This window comes from Pseudorca crassidens, chromosome 8, assembly GCF_039906515.1.
Source record: "Pseudorca crassidens isolate mPseCra1 chromosome 8, mPseCra1.hap1, whole genome shotgun sequence".
Taxonomy (NCBI): Eukaryota; Metazoa; Chordata; class Mammalia; order Artiodactyla; family Delphinidae; genus Pseudorca; species Pseudorca crassidens.
In genome coordinates, this window is record NC_090303.1 from 5,589,737 (window position 1) to 5,611,246 (window position 21,510).

A 21,510-nucleotide genomic window follows, 5' to 3' on the forward strand; every position below is an offset into this window, starting at 1 on the left:
TCCAGCTGCATGAAACTGAAATTCAGATGAGGTGCCTTAATCATTTAGAGTTTTATTGTTTTTTCACATATCATTAGTAGTTTCAATGTTGCCAGTCCAGGAATAAATGTATGGTTCTTCCCCCAAGCTCTTCTACATTTTTCTTCAGCTATATACAGTAGGTTATTTTTATCTTTATGGTCACACAATAATTACTCCATCTCTAGGCAAAAAGAAGCAACAGGGAAAAAGATTAATGGTTGCTTGATACATTATTAGACAGACCCTTTTCATCAAAATAACTAAGGTGCTTCTCAAAGCAACTAGGATACATAATCACTCGTACTCTTATTTTAACCGAGACATTACTTCCCTAAGCTAAATTGTTTAATAAGGAACAATAGAGGAATGCTTATTTTCAAACAGCTGGCAGTGTTTAGCACACCTCTACCTTTATGACAAACACAAATGCCCACTACCACCCTTCTTCCTGTAAACAGAACAAAGTCACTCTAATCCCAGCAACAACAACACTCAAGTTTAATCCAGGTGCTGTATATCGCCTGAAATACAAGGACTCTGGATGCTGGGAGAACTTTCTTTTCATTATTCTGGAAGTCACCAAGGCTGTTCATAGTAGTTTATTTTTTCTCCCATCAAACATGTGGTAGGATCTTACTTCCCCACTCAAACTTAGCTATGACCAAAGACATGTGAGTGAATGGAGCATCACTTCTGGGTTAAAGCTCTAAGAGGCAGCACTGTGCACTCATTTTCCCTCTGTGCAGCAAGACAGAACTTTCAAGAAGGTGTTCCTTCCTCAGCCTAGATCTAAAAGGAGATGAGGTGGAACAGAGTTCCCAGGTGTTTGTGCTGTGTGTATAACAAAAGAAAGAAACAGTTTTTCTTCTTTTAGGCCACAGAGCCTCAGGAATTGTTTGCTACTTGATTAATTTAGAAACTGACTCTTAAAGAACTCTGTTTCTATAATAGAAGCCTAAAATGTGAAGCTCTGGATTAGTGCTCAGTTGGGAGGTGAAGAAGAAATCTCTTTTGGAGGCTGGCAAGATGGGGATCCTTTCATGCAGTGAGAAACATTTGATAAAACACTTGCCCGAGATATCTTTGGAGGCAGATAATGTTCTCAATGAACTTGTAACTTTAAAAGAAGACATTGAACAAACAGAACAGACAAGGTGTGAGTTGATTACTATAAGTTGTAATTGGAGAGAAGCCATAAGAAATTAGCTCAGAGGAGAGATGGCTAGTTTGTAGGAAAGAATGAAAGAGATTAGAGCAAGTTAAAAATGTGCAGAATTACAGGACTGCATATGCTGATTATATTTTTAACTATTAACCTATGAAAAACAAACCTAAAGAGAGCTTTGAGTGGTAAAGGTTGATAAAATCATGTTTTGAAGGTGAAGATTGAGGAGCTTCATTCCCCCCAGGTCTTCCTTCTTAACGAATAAAAAGCCCTGGATATAATGCAATAAGCCATTATGGGAAGACTCCGACATGTGGAAAGAAAGGCAGATAGGCTCTCTTGGGTTCTGGGGCTTGAGAAATGACACAGTGGTGAGTTCCCTGGGTTTCCCTATTGCTTTCCATGTATCCCAGAAAGGATGCTGCAACAGCTTCCATACTGGAACTACCAAGAGGCACATATGCAAAAACTTCCATGAACGCTTAGCTCACTGGCCAAAGGACTGGGAGGATTGTGGAGAAGAAGAACAGAAAAATGTTTGGCAATATCTAACTCAAACCAAGCAACAATGGAAAAAAAAACCCTGCCCTTTCAGTAGTTTTTGTGAAGTCAAATGAAGAGCTGAGTTTTCATCCCAAAGCCCTGCCCCATGGAACAGTTGGCAGTCAGTGTTCTGATTCTCTCACACAGCGGTGTGTGAAGGACCCCAATAAAGAGGAATATGAACTAAAATGTGAAAGGAGAAATAAATCCACAGTTACAGTAAGAGGCTTCAGCACTCCACCCCAAACATTTAAAGGGACTTCTAGACAGAAAACAGGCAAGGATTTAGAACACTTGACAGCACAAGTCAACCAACAGGATATAAACACAAATATAAGACACTCCACCCAACCACAGAGGGCACATGTTTTTTCAAAAGTCCATGGAACATTTACCAAGATAGACCGTAAAATAATTCCAAGAGGTCTACCAAAAAATTCCTAGAGCTAATAAGGCAATTTGGTAAGTTTGCAGGATATAAACTCAACACATGGAAAACAATCACAGTTCTATCTATAAATAGCAAACATATGCCAACTGAAATAAAAAGACAATACAATTTATAATTGCTTGCAAGAAAATGAAATACATAGGTATAAAACTATGATATCATGTGCATAATCTATATACTAAGAATTATAAAAAAAAAATGAAACAAGTCACAGGAGACATAAATAAATGGAGAGACATATCATTTTTATGGAGTGGAAGACTCAACATAGCAAAGGTGCCAGTCCTCTCCAAATTGCTCTACAATGTTAATGCAATTATGGTAAAAATCCCAGCAAGGTTATTATAGACATACTCTAAAATGTGTATGGAAAAACACATATTCTAAAATAGATAAAATCAGTTAGATAAACAAGAATATTTTTATTCTTGGCAGAATTTTTTTTAACAGAAATCACTCTATTGTAACTTAAAAGTTAATATATAGGAACAATCATCAATAGGAAGACAGTGGAACTCACCAAAAAAGATACCCCACATCCAAAGACAAAGGAGAAACCACAATGAGATGGTAGGAAGGCCACAATCACAATAAAATCAAATCCCATAACCGCTGGGTGGGTGACTCACAAACTGGAGAGCAATTATACCACAGAACTCCATCCACTGGAGTAAAGTTTCTGAGCCTCACATCAGGCTTCCCAACCTGGGGGTCCAGCAATGAGAGGAGGAATTCCCAGAGAATCAACTTTGAAGGCTAGTGGGATTTGATTGCAGGACTTCGACAGGACTGGGAGAAACAGAGGCTCCACTCTTGGAGGGTATACACAAAGTAGCGTGCACATCAGGACCCAAAGGGAAGGAGCAGTGACCCCATAGGAGACTGAACCAGACCTACCTGCTGGCTTTGGAGGGTCTTTTGAGGAGGCGGGGGGAAGCTGCAGCTCACCACAGGGACAAGGACACTGACAGCAGAAGTTCTGTGAAATACTCATTGGTGTGAGCATTCCCGGAGTCTGCCATTAGCCCCACCAAAGAGACTCTAGGCTCCAGTTCTGAGTCACCTGAGGCCAAAAAAACACAAGGGAGGGACGTCAGCCCCACCAATCAGCACACAAGTGGATTAAAGTTTTACTGAGCTGTGCCCACCAGAGCAACACCCAGCTCTACCCACCACCAGTCCCTCCATCAGGAACCGTGCACAAGGCTTTGAGATAGCTTCATCCACTAGAGGGCAGACAGCAGAAGCAAGAAGAACTAAAATCCTGCAGCCCATGGAAAAAAAACCCACATTCACAGAAAGATAGACAAAATGAAAAGGCTGAGGACTATGTACCAGATGAAGGAACAAGATAAAACCCGAGAAAAAAAAACTAAATGAAGTGGAGATAGGCAACCTTCCAGAAAAAGAATTCAGAATGATAGTGAAGAGGATCCAGGACCTCGGAAAAAGAATGGAGGCAAAGATCAAGAAGATGCAAGAAATATTTAACAAAGACCTAAAAGAATTTAAGAACAAACACCTAGAAGAATTAAAGAGCAAATGGATATGAAAATTAAATAACTGAAATGAAAACTACACTAGAAGGAATCAATAGCAGAATAACTGAGGCAGAAGAATGGATAAGTGACCTGGAAGACAGAATGGTGGAATTCACTGCCTCAGAACAGAATAAAGAAAAAGGAATGAAAAGAAATGAAGAGAGCATAAGAGACTTCTGGGATAACATTAAATGAACCAACATTCACATTATAGGGGTCCCAGAAAGAGAAGAGAGAAAGAAAGGACCCAAGAAAATATTTGAAGACATTATAGTCAAAACTTCCCTAACATGAGAAAGGAAATAGACATCCAAGCCCAGGAAATGCAGAGAGTACCAGGCAGGATAAACCCAAGGAGAAACACGCCAAGACACACAGTAATCAAATTGAAAAAAATTAAAGACAAAGAAAAATTATTGAAAGTAACACATGAAAAAACACAAATAACATACAAGGGAACTCCCATAAGGTTAACAGCTGATTTCTCAGCAGAAACTCTACAAGCCAGAAGGGACTGGCATGATATATTTAAGGTGATGAAAGGGAAGAACCAACAACCAAGATTACTCTAACCTGCAAGGATCTCATTCAGATTCGATGGAGAAATCAAAAGCTTTACAGACAAGCAAAAGCTAACAGAATTCAGCACCACCAAACCAGCTCTACAACAAATGCTAAAGGAACTTCCCTAAGTTGGAAACACAAGAGGAGAAAAGGAACTACAAAAACAAACCCAACACAATTAAGGAAATGGTAATAGGAACACACATATTGATAATTACCTTACATGTGAATGGATTAAATGGTCTAAAAAAAAGAAACAGGCTCACTGAATGGATACAAAAACAAGACCCAAATATATGCTGTCTACAAGAGACCCACTTCAGACTTAGGGACATATACAGACTGAAAGTGAGGAGAAGGAAAAATATATTCCATGCAAATGGAAATCAAAAGAAAGCTGGAGTAACAATACTCATATCAGATAAAGTAGACATTAAAATAAAGAATGTTACAAAAGTGAAGGAAGGGAGCTACATAATGATCAAAGAATCAATCCAAGAAGAAGATATAACAATTATAAATATATATGCACCCAACATAGGAAGACTTCAATACATAAGGCAAGTGCTAACAACTTTAAAAGAGGAAATTGACAGTAACCCAATAATACTGGGGGACTTTAACACCTCACATACACCAATGGACAGATCATCCAAACAGAAAATTAATAAGGAAACACCAGCTTTAAATGACACAATAGAAAAGATAGATTTAATTGATATTTACAAGACATTCCATCCGAAAACAACAGAATACACTTTCTTCTCAAGGGCATATGGAACATTCTCTAGGATAGATCACATCTAGGGTCACAAATCAAGCCTCAGTAAACTTAAGAAAATTAAAACATATCAAGCATTTTTTTGACCACAACACTATGAGATTAGAAATAAATTACACGGGAAAAATGCAAAAAACACAGACACATGGGGGGTAAACAATACGATACTAAATAATGAAGAGATCACTAAAGAACTCAAAGAGGAAATCAAGAAAACCTAGAGACAAATGACAATGAAAACATGATCCAAAACCTATGGGATGCAACAAAAGCAGTTTTAAGAGGGAAGTATATAGCTATACAAGACTACCTCAAGAAACAAGAAAAATCTCACATAAACAATCTAACCTTAATCCTAAAGTAACTAGAGAAAGAAGAACAAAAAAACCCCAAAAGTTAGCAGAAGGGAAGAAATGAAAATCAGATCAGAAATAAATAAAAAAGAAATGAAAGAAATGACAACAAACATCAATAAATCTAAAAGCTCCTTCACTGAGAAGGTAAACAAATTGACAAACCATTAGCCAGACTCATCAAGAAGAAAAGGGAGAAGACTCAGATCAACAGAATTAGAAATTAAAAAGAAGTAACAACTGACTCTTCAGAAATACAAAGGATCATGAGAGACTACTACAAGCAACTATATGTCAATAAAATGGACAACCTGGAAAAAATGGACAAATTCTTAGAAAAGCACAACCTTCTGAGACTGAATCAGGAAGAAATAGATAATATAAACAGACCAATCACAAGCACTGAAATGAAACTGTGATTAAAGTTCTTCCAACAAACAAAAGCCCAGGACCAAATGGTTTCACAGGCAAATTCTATCAAACATTTAGAGAAGAGCTAACACCTATCCTTCTCAAACTCTTCCAAAATATTGCAGAGGGAGGAACACTCCCAAACTCATTCTATAAGGCTACCATCATTCTGATACCAAAACCAGACAGAGATGTCCCAAAAAGAAAACTACAGGCCAATATCACTGATGAACATAGATGCAAGAATCCTCAACAAAATATTAGGAAACAGAATCCAATAGCACATTAAAAGGATCATACACCATGATCAATTGTGGTTTATCCCAGGAATGCAAGGATTCTTCAATATATGCAAATCAATCAATATGATACACCATATTAACAAATTGAAGGAGAAAAACCATATGATCATCTCAATAGATGCAGAAAGACTTTCAACAATATTCTACACCCATTTATGATAAAAAACTCCTCAGAAAGTAGGAATAGAGGTAACTTACCTCAATAAAATAAAAGCCATATATGAAAAACCCACAGACAACATTGTTCTCTATGGTGAAAAACTGAAAACATTTCCACTAAGATCAGGAACAAGACAATGTTGCCCACTCTCCCCACTATTATTCAACATAGTTTTTGAAATTTTAGCCATTCTCACGAGTATTATTCACATATTTTTGAAAAGCCTACCCACAGCAATCAGAGAAGAGAAAGAAATAAAAGGTTTCAATTTGGAAAAGAAGAAGTAAAATTGTCACAGTTTGCAGATGACATGATAATATATATATAGATAATCCTAAAAATGCCACCAAACAATTACTAGAGCTAATCAATGAAATTGGTAAAGTTGCAGGATACAAAATTAATGCACAGAAATCCCTTGCATTCGTATATACTAACAATGAAAGATCAGAAAGAGAAGTTAAGGAAACAATCCATTAACCATTGCAACGAAAAGAATAAAATACCTAGGAATAAACCTACATAAGTAGATAAAAGACCTGTACTCATAAAACAATAAGACACTGATGAAAGAAATCAAAGATGACACAAACAGATGAAGATATATACCATGTTCTTGGATTGGAAAAATCAATATTTTGAAAATCACTATACTACCCAAAACAATCTACAGATTCAATGCAATCCCTATCATATTACCAATGGCACTTTATTTTATTTTATTTTTTTTTGCGGTACGCAGGCCTCTCACTGTTGTGGCCTCTCCCGTTGTGGAGCACAGGCTCCGGACGCGCAGGCTCAGCGGCCATGGCTCACGGGTCCAGCCGCTTCGCAGCATGTGGGATCCTCCCGGACCGGGGCATGAACCTGTGTCCCCTGCATCGGCAGGCGGACTCTCAACCACTGCACCACCAGGGAAGCCCCCAATGGCACTTTTATAGAACTAGAATTTAAAAAAATCTTAAAATATTTATGGAATCACAAAAGACTCCAAATAGCCAAAGCAATCTTGAGGGAAAAAAAAATGCATCTTGAGGAATCAGGCTCCTGGACTTCACACTATACTACAAAGCTACAGTAATGAAGACAATATTGTACTGGCCCCAAAACAGAAAAAAATAGATCAATGGAACTGGATAGAAAGCCCAGAGATAAACCTGTGATCATATGGTCACCTTATTTTTGATAAAGGAGGCAAGAATATACAATCGAGAAAGGACAGCCTCTTCAATAATGGTGCTGGGGAAACTGGACAGCTACATGTAAAAGAATGAAATTAGAACACTCCCTAACACCTTACACAAAAATAAACTCAAAATGGTTTAAAAACCTAAATGTAAGGCCAGACACTATAAAACTCTTAGAGGAAAACATAGACAGAACACTCTATGACATAAATCACAGCAAGATCCTTTTTGACTCACCTTCTAGAGAAATGGAAATAAAAACAAAAATAAACAAATGGGACCTAATGAAACTTCAAAGCTTTTACACAGCAAAGGAAACCATAAACAAGACAAAAAGACAACCCTCAGAATGGGAGAACATATTTGCAAATGAAGCAACTGACAAAGGATTAATTACCAATTTTTACAAGCAACTCATGTAGCTCAATATCTAAAAAACAAAAAGCCCAATCCATAAATGGGCTGAAGATCTAAACAGACATTTCTCCAAAGAAGATATACAGATTGCCAACAAACACATGAAATGATGCTCAACATCACTAATCATTAGAGAAATGCAAATCAAAACTACAATGAGGTATCACCTCACACCAATCATAATGGCCATCTTCAAAAAAATCTACAAACATTAAACGCTGGAGAGGGTTTGGAGGAAAGGGAACACTCTTGTACTGTTGGTGGGAATGTAAATTGATACAGCCACTATGGAAACAGTATGGAGTTCCTTAAAAAACTAAAAATAGAACTACCATACGACCCAACAATCCCACTACTGGGCATATACTCTGAGAAAACCTTAATTCAGAAAGAGTCCTCTACCACAATGTTCACTGCAGGTCTATTTACAATAGACAGGTAATGGAAGCAACCTAAATGTCCATCAACAGATGAATGGATAAAGAAGATGTGGCACATATATACAATGGAATATTACTCTGCCATAAAAGGAAATGAAATTGAGTTATTTTTAGTGAGGTGGATCGATCTAGAAACTGTCATGCAGAGTGAAGTAAGCCAGAAAGAGAAAAACAAATACCGTATGCTAACAAAAATATATGGAATCTAAAAAAAAAAAAAAAAGAAAGTTTCCGAAGAAGCTAGAGGCAGGACAGGAATAAAGACACAGATGTAGAGAATGGACTTGTGGACATGGGGAGGGGGAAGCATAACCTGGGACGAAGTGAGAGAGTGGCCATTATGGACATAAATACATTACCAAATGTTAAAAGATAGCTAGTGGGAAGCAGCTGCATAGCACAGGGAGATCAGCCTGGTGTTTTATGAGCATGTAGAGAGGTGGGATAGGGAGGATTAGAGGGAGACACAAGAGGGAGGAGATATGGGGATATATGTATAGGTATAGCTGATTGACTTTGTTATAAAGTAGAAACTAACACACCATTGTAAAGCAATTATACTCCAATAAACATGTTAAAAAAAAAAGATTCTAGGGAAGATGCATGTGGTTATCTCATAAATATGTCTATGAAAGCAAAATTAATAAAAATAAAGTCCTTTAAAGAAAGCAATAGTGTTCTATCTTTAGTTTTTGATAATTGCATGACATCAATTAGGTATGGATTTTACTCACGTGAAAACACAATACTTCCCAATTATTATATTTATAATCGATAAGTATGATGTATCTACATCTTTAATTGCAATTAACTGAGTGAAAGTATGAAGAAAAGTGTTAAGGGATGGTGAAATTTAATAAACATGAATTTTTTTTAACTTGACAAGTTGATTAGGTTCTTAAAAGCTACTTTGTAAAGATCCCTCTCCAATAAAGTTCAGAAGTTTGCAATTAAATAAAATGTTAACAAATATCTGCCCTCTAGGATAAAGATGAGAGAATTTTGGTCATCTGTTCATTTACTTTTTCCAAACGAGCAAGCATATTTTCCTTCCTCTTACTTGAAAGTAAAAGGAGAATATAAGTTGAAAATGACTTTATAATAAGAGTGGATATAAATGAGTCACTCTCTGGGCACCAGAATGAGTTCCAGAAAGATGGAAACATTTTTGTGTTTGTTAAAATAGCTCATAATAGGTATTGAACTTAGTAGTTCTTGCATTTATTTACACATGCAATATTTCATCTACTGATATAACAGCATCTTTTGAGTATGTTCCAAAAAATCACACAAGTCATGAATATCAACATATTTCCCATTCTTGTAGAATTCAGAAACTAGTGATGAGACTGATAATCAAGTAACTATAAAAGCATGCTGTGTTAGTTGAGATAAGTGCCAGCATAGGAATTTCTCTAGTTGGCATGAATTTGTTCTCTTCCCTTTATTGGATCTTCCTTCTGACATTGAGGAGCTGGGAGGGAAGGGTCAGCTCAGGAGACATAGAGAATGGAGGAATAAAGTGATTAATTACCAGTTTTCTGGCCCTTTCTCTGGAACAAACGTAAATGTTAAATTTTGAATGTATATAATTATTTGTTATTCATTTATTTAGCAAATATCTATGGAGCACTTATCTTGAGAGAGATATTCCACTATTATTAACAAATTCATTCTCAAAAATCTTATTTATTTATTCCAGGTCATTATTCTTGTCCTCAAAGCATTATATCTTGAAAGTTGATATAAAGAGGTATTGATAGGTATGGATATGCCAACAAAGTCGACAACTTAGAAGAAATGGACAAGTTTCTAGAAACATACAGCTCACCAAAACTGAATCAAAATGGAATAATTTGAACAGATTGATCACTAGAAGTGAAACGGAATATGTGATTAAAAACAAACAAACAAAAGCCTCCTTTGAAATGAAAGTCCAGGAGCAGATGGTTTCACTGGAGAATTCTACCAAACATACAAAGAACTTACAACCATCCTTCTCAAACTCTTCTAAAAGGCTGAAAACATAAAATATCTCCCAAAGACCATCACCCTGACACCAAAACCAAAGATATTACCAAAAAAGAAAATTACAGGCTGATATAAGTATGCATAGGGCTTTTTATGTGAACACTAATGCCATTAATCAGACAAAATTAAAATTGAATTTTTCTGAAAGTTTTGGAAAATGCACTGTTAACATGTTAACTTTAAGACTGCCAATGATCTTGATTAAATAGGATAAAACTAATGTTTGGTGTACACCTATTACGTTCAAACTTTCATGCCCAGTGTTTTAGATTCAGTTCTCTGATAGTTGTATAAATAGCTGCATTTTAAAGATGAATGAGTTTATCTGATTTGATGTATAACTTTACTGACACACAGGAAGAAAGGGACAGAGTAAGAAACCAGACTCAGGGCTTGCTGCGTGTACATTACACTGTTTCCATTAAACCAAGGACACTGAAACTTATTCTGAAGGTCAAGTATATGTCTTGTTTTTGCTATTCTTTCACCTATCTCAACCTCCATGAGGACTCTATGTGGAAAATAGTATTTTAACAACTTTCCAGAAATCACTGCTCAAAAGCATTTACTAAACATTTGTTATATCTTAGACAGACCTCTCTTTAAACCTAGGTTTGCTGAAACCCTCATTAAACCTGACCTTTGGCAAAAGAATATCAAAGAAAACTGATTCACAGGACCAGAGTGGACAAATCTATAGTCCTGGGTAAACTCCATAACTCCCAGCCCCTGTATGTGTCAAATATATAAACAAAGTTGGACAAGCAGCAAAAAAAAAAAAAAATAAAATAAAACAATCTCTCCAATGGTAGCATCAGGTCTCTGCAAAAGAAAAAAGGATTTTTTGATCACTCTTTAGCTGACCAGAATATTTGGTAATAAAAAGATTTTAAAGTGAAGAAAAACATAAGGAAGTAAATATAAATTGTAAAATATTTACCCCAAAAAATAAATAAATAAAAGAAAGGAAAGAAGCATTATCATGTAATTCTGACAAATCAGACACAATTGTTAAATGACCCATGATTCTTTCCATTCTTCTTGTGATGTGATTAGGTACACAACATTCCTTGAATTTTACGCCTTATTATTTTGAATTCATTTTCTTATCACTTCAGCAAGTCATTCTTTGTTGAATGAATATTCTGAGTGTTCTGACATGTACGACTTAGAACTTATTTTGTGCTATCATTAGAGGAAGGCTTAAATCTTGTGGCTTAATAACCCAAATAGGCATTGATATGAGCTTTCACTGCAATTATATTTCTCTCAGTCATGAACAATGGAGCATCTGTGTACCATCTGTTCAAGAAAATTTTGAAAGGTGTATGGACATATCCTTCCCTTGCCCATCAAGCCATATCTCTCAGGAAGAAAAACAAACAAAAATCCCCATTGAAGCTAGAGTCGTTTGTGCCCAGCACTGGTGACTGATGCCCAGTAGGGGTCCTGAGCCACTAGTGAGATTCGCTTCCTCCTCATGCCTTTGGATTTCAATTTTCTTCTGACAATTTTAATCGAATTGCATTTAGCCACAAAGCCATGTAATTAAGAGATAATTTCCTTTCAGTGAGGTCACACAGCACAGTGGAAAGGGCCCTGATTTTATAGTCTGTGGAGCCTAATTTGGAAAGTGGCCATTTTCACACATTAGGTATGTGACCTGTGATTTAACCTACCTGTACCTCAGCCAATTCGCTCAACTCAACAAATACCTAATGACAGCCAAAGGTGGTCTTACCTGTGATAGATATCAGAGAATCAAAGAAGAGCGTAGAGTAGTCCCTGCTCTGAAAGGCTTCAAACATCAGTAGGAGAGGTTAGATTTTTAAACAGAAATATGCCATGCATTGTAAAAGTTAATACTGCATAATTGTGTATAGAGAGGTTTAGCAGAATTTAGGAATGTGTCTACCCAAAAGAATGAAGAGAATTTTCACAGATTTATGACCACTTGAACTAAATGATGAAAGTGAATATTGGGTGGACTCAGGAAAGAAGGCAGTGTGAGCAGAGAAATTGTATGCTGAGACATCTTTAAGGAGATTGGTTTGGCTGGAGGATGGGGTCCTTTGGGAATGGGAGAGGGGGAGGAAGGAGACAGGGTGTGTGAGAGGGGCAGAAATGGGATGATGGAGTACTTTCCATGTCAGACTCAAGAGGGGGTGTGACATGTTGCTCTATAAGCTTTCAGGAGCCAGAGGAGACATGGGTGGGATCATGCATGAAGACATAGTGTTCTTGAACAGGAAATGGGCACATTTCCTTGAGAATAGAGAGGAGGTGAAAAGGATAACTGTAGCTGCTAGAACATCTGTTATACATGCTTAGGGATAGGAGGTTGAGTGAACTTAGACATATTGGCTCCAATTTCCTCTGTGAAAGAGATGGCATGACCATTATGCAGAGACAGTGACAGAGAGAGACGGTGGGGTGCACATAGGGTTGATTGAGAAAAGGAATTAAGGCTCAGGATGGTACGATCGGTAACAGCAAACTAGTGCTGCTCACTGTCTAAAGGCATGCAGGGCCAGCTGAGGGTGCTGATAAAGGACTGATGTTGGTAATGACGTGTATAGTTTCCTCCAGCAGTGATCAGACACCAAGTTTTAAGAAGGAAGGGGCATTTTCAACGCATCCAAGGCTGCCTTGAATAGCTCCAGCTTAGTAGAAGTATTTTCTTCCTGTTAGAGTAGTTATTTCTGTTTGTAGGTCTGAATAATTCTGTGCTTATTCTTGAAGTTCAGTGGACAGCTCATAGTATTAAATATTGAAATGGTTGATCGGGGAATAGATGAATGTACTTTAAATTTTAGATCAAACTATTCTTTTGTTTTAGCAGAAAAATTCTGTAGTATGATTTAAAAAGCATATCATCTTGTATTCATTGGTTTTGTTATTTTAAAACTTAAATTTAACTTGGATTGGCCTTACATTCCATTTAAAATATTCTCTCCTTGTTTTTTCGTCTTTTATTTCTCTTATTCAACAAAATTAACCCAAGTCATGAGAGTTGAGTTTCAGCTTTTGTCTAGTTTGTCTCCTAATGTTTCTAAGTTATTTCTACTCATGGTTTGCTTAGTTCTCAAATTATTTTCTTACCAATATAATTTTCTTTTAAATTTTCTTAGGATGTTTTACCTTTTCATCTTTGTTTTTACCTAATTCATGTCTTTTAAAGTACTTCTAAATTGAAAAGGACTTGCTGAGACTCTTCTTTTACTTGGAACGTATTTTTTAAAGAATGGATCCGTTAATTTTTGTGTGCCTGTTAATCTGCTTTCATTTTTGGCTGTAATATATGTGCATAATTAAGAAGCTGCTTCTTTTAATCTTTTTCAAACTTAATGTTGGCAGCTCCTTCTTGACATTTTATGTACTTTTATAAGCTCCTCCTCATTTTGTTGAGTCCTGTTCTACTTCCAGCTGCAATTTGACAGTTAGGCACCAATTCTAGGGCCTGATATTTGTCAAGAATGGGTGGAAGTGTGGGTTTTTCCCAGCTGCTGTCTTTGCCATTTGTTAGAAAAATGGGTTTGGAATCCTCTGGTGATTTAGATAAATGTCCTGCCTCACAGTGACTTCATCTCCTTATGGAGCATCCTCTTCCTGCAAAAGGTTGCTTTGGACCTTGAGTCATTTCAATCACTTAATATAAATAAAGCTCAGTCATCTTTCTGAGTGTTTCCAAGGTTTCTTTGGGCTTTGATTTTGGATAAGCTTTCCCTGATCTGCACACTTTCCCCTCAGTTTACTTCTCTTCCCATAGAAGAAAAATAAAGACATCTTGAGAACCGTCCCAAGAACAGTAACTGGGGACATGGGGAAAAGCTTTTGCCTGAATCTTTTGCTTGTCTCTTCAGCTAAAAATTTTCATTTTGTACCAGAGCTGATTTTGGGCTGGAGGTTGAAGATGTTAAGAATAAATGTCATTGCTGGACTTGCCTATGAATTATGAGTTCTGTTTTGTGTTTGAGATGAAACAGGAGGGATCTCAAAGTTTGAGGAAACTCCCTTTGAGAAGAATTTTCTGTGTTAGAGTATTGTCTGTGTTCCTGGATCCTTTATTTTTTTTGAGGAGTCTGTTGTCAGTTCAATTGTGTCCCTCCAAAAAGATATGTTGAAGTCCTAACCTCTTGTACCTGTGACTATGACCTTGTTTGGAAATAGGGTCTTTGCAGATCATCAAGCAATCAAGTTAAGATGAGCTCACACTGGATTAGGGTGGCCCAGAGTCCAGTAAATGTTGTGCTCACAATGAGAGAGAGATTTGGAGAACACAGAGATAAGACAACCATGGAAAATGGAGCCCAAAATTGGAGTGATGCTACCATAAACCAAGAAACTCATGGAGCCACCAGAAACTGGGAGAAGCAAGGAAGGATTCTTCCTTAGAAGCCTTCAGAAGGAACATGGTCTTGCCAACATTTTGATTTTGGACTTCTAACCTTCAGAACTGTAAGAAAATGAATTTCTGTTGTTTTTTTTCCCTTGTTGATGATCATTGTTATAGCAGCCTTTGGAAAACAACGTGATCCAGGTGGTTTCCCAGGAGTGGGACACAACACCAATCACGTTGAAAACTTGAGCTCAGTAACATCAACACCAATGTTTCAAGTCTGACCCTGTAATTTCCTCACTATGGATGAACTTGAATCACTAACATGACTCCATTAAGGTTGTTTCTATAAAATGGAAATAACCATCCCAGGTCATAAATATTAAGAGAATGAATGTAAAGTGATGAGGATTATGCTTGATTTCCTCAAGAATGCACTACATAAAAGGCCCACAGCTTCAGATGGGATTAACAAGGCCTCACCCCCAAAATATTATGAAAATTAAATGAAATAAATGCTGAGGATACTCCCGTCACATAATATTTCTGTAGATTCCCTGAATTTTAGCCTTACAATTATAATTACAATCTCTAAAATTACAATTACAGGACTTTTCTGCATTTATTAAACAGTTATGTAATGTGTATCTACCATGTGTCAGACACAATACTCTGCACAGGTAAAGCAATAGGAGATTTAACAAACTTAGCCTCTGACCTTATGAAGTTTGCACTCTGTGGGGGTGACAGACGATAGAAATAATACAAACAAAAAAAGCACACATATTTTCATTAAAACTTGTGAAATATACTCCTCACACTCTCTTTTGTAGAGTGTCTACAAAAGAAAATGGTAGGGTCTATATTGGCAAAAGAGCTTCCTGATAATGCAGCATTTAAGCCAGTTTCTGAAAGATGAAAGGGAATGGACCTTGAGAAGGCCATGGATGAATGTTCTCCACAAGATAATGGTGTGGATGAAGGCTCTGAACTGAGAGGGAAGATGCTTCCCCAAGCAGGGCACATGGCAAGAACCTAGCAGGTGAGGTGAAGTGGGCCGGTTGAACTTATGGAGTTCATCAAAGGTCAAAGCACACAGGAAATTCTAAGGCTCAACAAAGACTTTGGATTTTATTAAATAATGTCCCTTGAACGATTTAAGTAGAAGCATCATGCTCAATTTATGAACCCGTGTTTTTTTCAAGGGTCAACAGTATTGATTAAAAATAATTGCTGTTGCTACATTGTCTAAGTGAAGAGTAGATTTGAGGAAGAAAGGAGAGGAAATTGAGTCTTCAACAAGAGGCTATTGTAGCCATTCACCAAGGAATGGTGGTATATTTGGAAAATATGGTGGCAGATGGATTTAAATAAAAACAAATAAGAGATTCTAAAGATGTCAAGATGACTGGGCTCATTGAAGATTTGACTGAGAGAAAGAGAGGCTTGAAGGACTACTTCTCTGTTTGGGACTTAGATAGCTGAGTGGTTGGGACTTTCATTTCTTAAGAATTAGGTGAGAGATGATAGGAATGAGAATGGGTTCAGAATTGAGGATGGGATGTGGAGAGTTATCTTTGGGGCATGTTATTTTGGGTTATGGAAAAGAGCATAGATGTCAAATCTGTTGAAGCTGCAAGTTTCAGTAGATGAAGAGAGAGGAGTATTTTATGCTACAGAAGGTGTGAAGAAAAGGGAACCCTCGGCACTGTTGATGGGAATGTAAACTGGTGCAGCCACTATGGAGAACAGTATGGAAGTTCCTTAAAAAAACTAAAAATATAGTTACCATATGATCCTGCAAATCCACTGCTGGGCATATATCTGGAGAAAACTGTAATTTGAAAATGTACATGCACCCTATGTTCATAGCAGCATTATTTACAATAGCCAAGGTGGAAACAACCTAAATGTCCATCAACAGATGAATAGATAAAGAAGATGTGGTACCCATATACAATGGAATGTTACTCAGCCATAGAAAAGAATGAAATAATGCCATTTGCAGCAACATGGATGTTACTAAAAATTATCATACTAAGCAAAGTAAGTCAGAAAGAGAAAGACAAATACCATATGATATAACTTATATGTGGAATCTAAAATATGACAAAAATGAACTTATCTATGAAATAGAAACAGACTCACAGAAATTGAGAACAGACTTGTGGTTGTAAAGGGGGAGGGGTGTGAGGGAGGGAAAGACTAGGAGTTTGGGATTAGCAGATGTAAACTATTATATATAGAAAGGATAAACAACAAGGTCCTACTGTATAGCACAGGGAACTATATTTAATATCCTGTGATAAACCATAATGGAAAAGAATATGAAATAGAATATATATATATATATATATATATATATGAATCACTTTGCTGTGCACCAGAAACTAATGCAACATTGTAAATCAACTATGCTGCAATAAAAAGTAAAGTCAGGGATGAAGACCCTGGAAGATGAGAGAGGAGTATTTTAAACCTGGCAACATGGAGGTTGTTGGTGATATGGAAAAAGGAGTTTTGGTAAAGTGGGGAGAGAGAAGTTATAGGCACATTCACTCTATACACATCCATCAAGCTGGACACCTGTGAATCTATACTTTTCTGTATGTATATGTAATACTTGAATACATGTCATAAGAATTAGGAATGAAACTGGGGGAGAAAATCTACAGGCTGCTCAGTGTGCTACCTTCAGAATGCTGGGCTGATGTGGACACCACCACTCAGAGCTCTATCCCAAAGCAAAGCTCCAACACACCACTCTAGGCTGACATTTGGTGGGTGATGGGACTCTGAGAGCCAGAAAGGCCCCTTTATGTTTCCGGGAAAGCAGCAAACCCCATCAGGCAAAACATTTAAAGCTGCAACAGCTCCAGAGTGCTGACATCCATCAATCCCCTCATCCAGAGGGGCCCTGGGAAGCAGCAGGAAGGGGTGCCCATATCCAGGATGGTCTACTTGGGAAATATTCATCCCTGTTCTAGGCTTGAGGTACGAGGGATGCATACCCCAAAGACAGTAACAAATATAAGGTGATGAGGTGTTAGAGGCACAGGCATGCCCTCACCCAGCTTCAGGGAATCCGGGGACTGAGGTGTCAGGTAGAGGGGTGACTCTTAGTGGAGTAAAGATTGAGTCAACATGGACAAAAATATATTATCTCGAAGCAGTGGTGGATAGCAGGAGAACCCTACCCCAAGTTCTCAGAGATATAAACCTGTGGAAGGCAAACAATATAATATATATATACATATATATATACATACATATATATATATAAAGGGAAATATATAGGAGAATATAATCAAATTTCTGTAAAGTCAACGAGATAGTAAGAATTTCCAATAAACAGGTCAGGACTGAAGGGAATTTTGCTCATTACTTTAAAAATAAAACATATATATATATATATATATACACATATACACACACTATATATTATAGTATACATATATAACATACATTTATATATTATAATACATATTATTTATAATATATTGTTATATAATATATTATTATATATATTACATAACAATAGAAACTGCCTGGCAAATTTTGGATTGTCATATCAGTGTCTGGAATTTGAGGGTAGTCAAAGAAAAACTGAACCCAGATATCAGAAGACAATAAATGGCTTTTAACCAATAATTAATGCAATAACCTTTGGATGAAGTTTCACCTGCAAAATTAATTCAACGTAGGTTTAAATATGAGTTTTGACATTAAAAAGAATTGAAGTTCAAAGACCATTAATAACAACTAAAATAACTGACAGTGTCTTCAGGAAGGAAGTATTTAATGAAGCATCATAGAAGCCAACAGTACGCCTGATATTAATTAACTTTTTAATTATATGATGAAAGAAATAGGCTTCAAGTAAATGCAATTTCCTGTTGATGGTTAATGAAAGATGGTGACAACATTAGTAAAGATGGAAAATGCATACTGACCGAAAGAAATGAGTTAAAATAGGCACATTTTACAAGGAAATAGTAGCTTTTGTGAAGGGCAAAATTAGGAAAAGAATATAACCTAATATATTGGGATTTGAAAAGTCAGTGCAATTATTTATGATATGTGTATATATCAAGCTAGGAGAAAAGGCATGCAATTGAATTTGTTATCAGATGACAAAACTGAACTAACTCAGACTAAGTTGAAGGTCCCAGTGTAATTTGAATGTCAGGTAACGTTTATATATATATATATATATATACATTTAGGTATCAACTTAACTATTTAAGGCTGTAAAAACTTAGATTAGCCAAGTGCTGACTTCTATCGGTTTTTATAAAAAACATGGAGCAGAGAAGGAGTTGGAGGTGGTGCTGGCCTCTGGTTCTGCAGTGGTACACTTGTGTGGAGAAGTCACGGCTCAGTGTTATGCAAACAGGAGCCTGGAGGAAAATATTCCATGGCTCTACCCGCAGATGGCCATGTGCCGGTGAACAGAGGAAACCCTATATCTTTCCTATACTCTGAGTGCAAATTCCATCCAAAGACTTCTCACATTTTCTTTGCCACCAGCCTGGGCCAGGCCACTGTTTTCTTCTTGTCTGGGTGATTGCAAGAGCCGCATAACTGGTATCCCAGTTTCCACCCTTACCTTGAACACTATTCTCCTCCCGGGGAACGGAATGATCTTTTGAAAACCGAAAGAGCATGCCATCCCCCTGTGCAACACTCTCCTACAGACTCACACCTCATGCAGAGCAAAGCCACGGAGACTGACCTGTTCCCACCCTCTTGTTTCTCCACTCCCTCTCATCTTTATTCTCATACATCAGCCAGGAACATTTCCCACCTCAGGGCTCTTTGCACTGCCTCTTATACCTTCTGGAGCATCCTTCTTACAGCCAGTCACACTGAATTCCACATGTGTGTGGTCTTTGATGAAATGTCATACTCTGAGTCTGGCTGTTCTGATGCTCTATTCACAATTACAGTACTCGTCGGCACTCTTAATTCCAATTCCCTATGTAAATGTCTTCATACAAAAAAGGTCTGCTAGTACTTTTTTTATTGAAGTATAGTTGATTTACAATACAATATTATATTAATTTCAAGTGTACAACATAGTGATCCAATATTTTTATAGATTATACTCCATTTAAAGTTATTATAAAATATTGGCTATATTCCCTGTGCTATACAATAGATCCTTGTAGCTTATTTATTTGTACCTCTTAATCCTCTAGTCCTATTTTGCCCCTCCCCACTCTCTCTTCCCTCTGGTAACCACTTGTTTGTTCTTAGTAACTATGAATCCGTTTATTTTTTGTTATATTCATTTGTTTTACTTTTTAGATTCCACACATATGTGAAAACACACAGTTTTTGTCTTTGTCTGACTTACTTCACTAAGTATAATACCTTCCAGGTCCATCCATGTTGTTGAAAATGACAATATTTCATTATTTTTTATGGCTAAGTAATATTCCACTACACACACACACACACACACACACACACACACACACACACAGAGTTTGCTTCCATATCTTGGCTATTATAAATAATGCTGCTATGAAAATTAGGGTGCATAGTGGAATTGCTGGATCATATGGTAGTTCTATTTTTATTTTTTGAGGAATCTCTGTACTGTTTTCTATAGTGGCTGCACCAATGTACATTCCCACCAACACTTCACAAGTATTCCCTTTTCTCCACACCCTCACCAGCACTGATTTTGCTTGCTATGTGTCTCTAGCACTTAAAATGACATCTGGCACAAACAGATACTTAATAAATACTTTTCAATGAATAAATAAATGCAGAAGAGAGAGGATAAAATTGTTGGAATGAGGTCACCAAGTAGCAAGAGGAATGGTGATGTTTCATAGCGGGATGCCTAATTTTAGGTAAGAACAAGGGAAAGAGGGAGGGGGTGAAGTATGTGCATATAGTCCATGGTTTTATTACCCAATTTGTTCAGGATGTTGATGTAAAAGTGGTATTTATTTATTCGGCCCCTCGAAGACCCTCCCCATATTTGGAACATGCTCTGGCAACATCAAGAAATAAAATAGAATATAAAGTGTGAAAATAATACATGGGCCTGTTGAGACTTTGCTGTGCTCAGGCCGTTGGGTCTTTGACTCAGTGCATGAGTGGGGCATTTTACCACGGATCGTTGTGTGCAGGGGCAAATCGAGGCCTGGGTTCACTGCTTTAGCCTAGGCAGGAGACCGCATGCCTTAAGACACGTGGGTGAATGACCTTGATTGATGGCTACAGCTTTGCCCAAAGACAGGCGATTGTTTTTTAGTTGTAAATAACATAGTCAAGCAAGAGCATGTAAGGGATGAGCTTCAGGCCTTGTTGGAAGTTGGAGTTAGAGGCCTCTGCAGAGACATAGGTCAAGAGGGCCTTAGCTAATGTAAGTCTGTGGGCGACTTCCACAAATGCTAGCTTTGCAGGCAGCACTTGGGTCTCTGTGAGCTGTGACTACTGGTAACTGAGCAGGATGAGGCCTTGACCACACTGGGTCTACAGATGTAGAGACCTCAGAATTCAAGCTACTAAACTTCCCATGCAGAGGCAGCCTTACTCAGGCAGGCTTGTCACAGGTGAAGGTTAGGCTGTAGACAAAGGGTATTTTCTTCTAGCAGCCTCATCCATATTAAGAAGAAGAAAAATTTATCCTGTTTTCAAACTCAAAGGCACCAAGTAAAGTCTTCTGTGCACTTACTACTTCTCAGCCTAGGTAAGCTGCTGAAGACCAGCCAACTCAAACTCCATCTGGCGGTTACACCAAAGAGGGAAATATGAGGGGCTAAATGGGATCCCTGTGACCTGTCC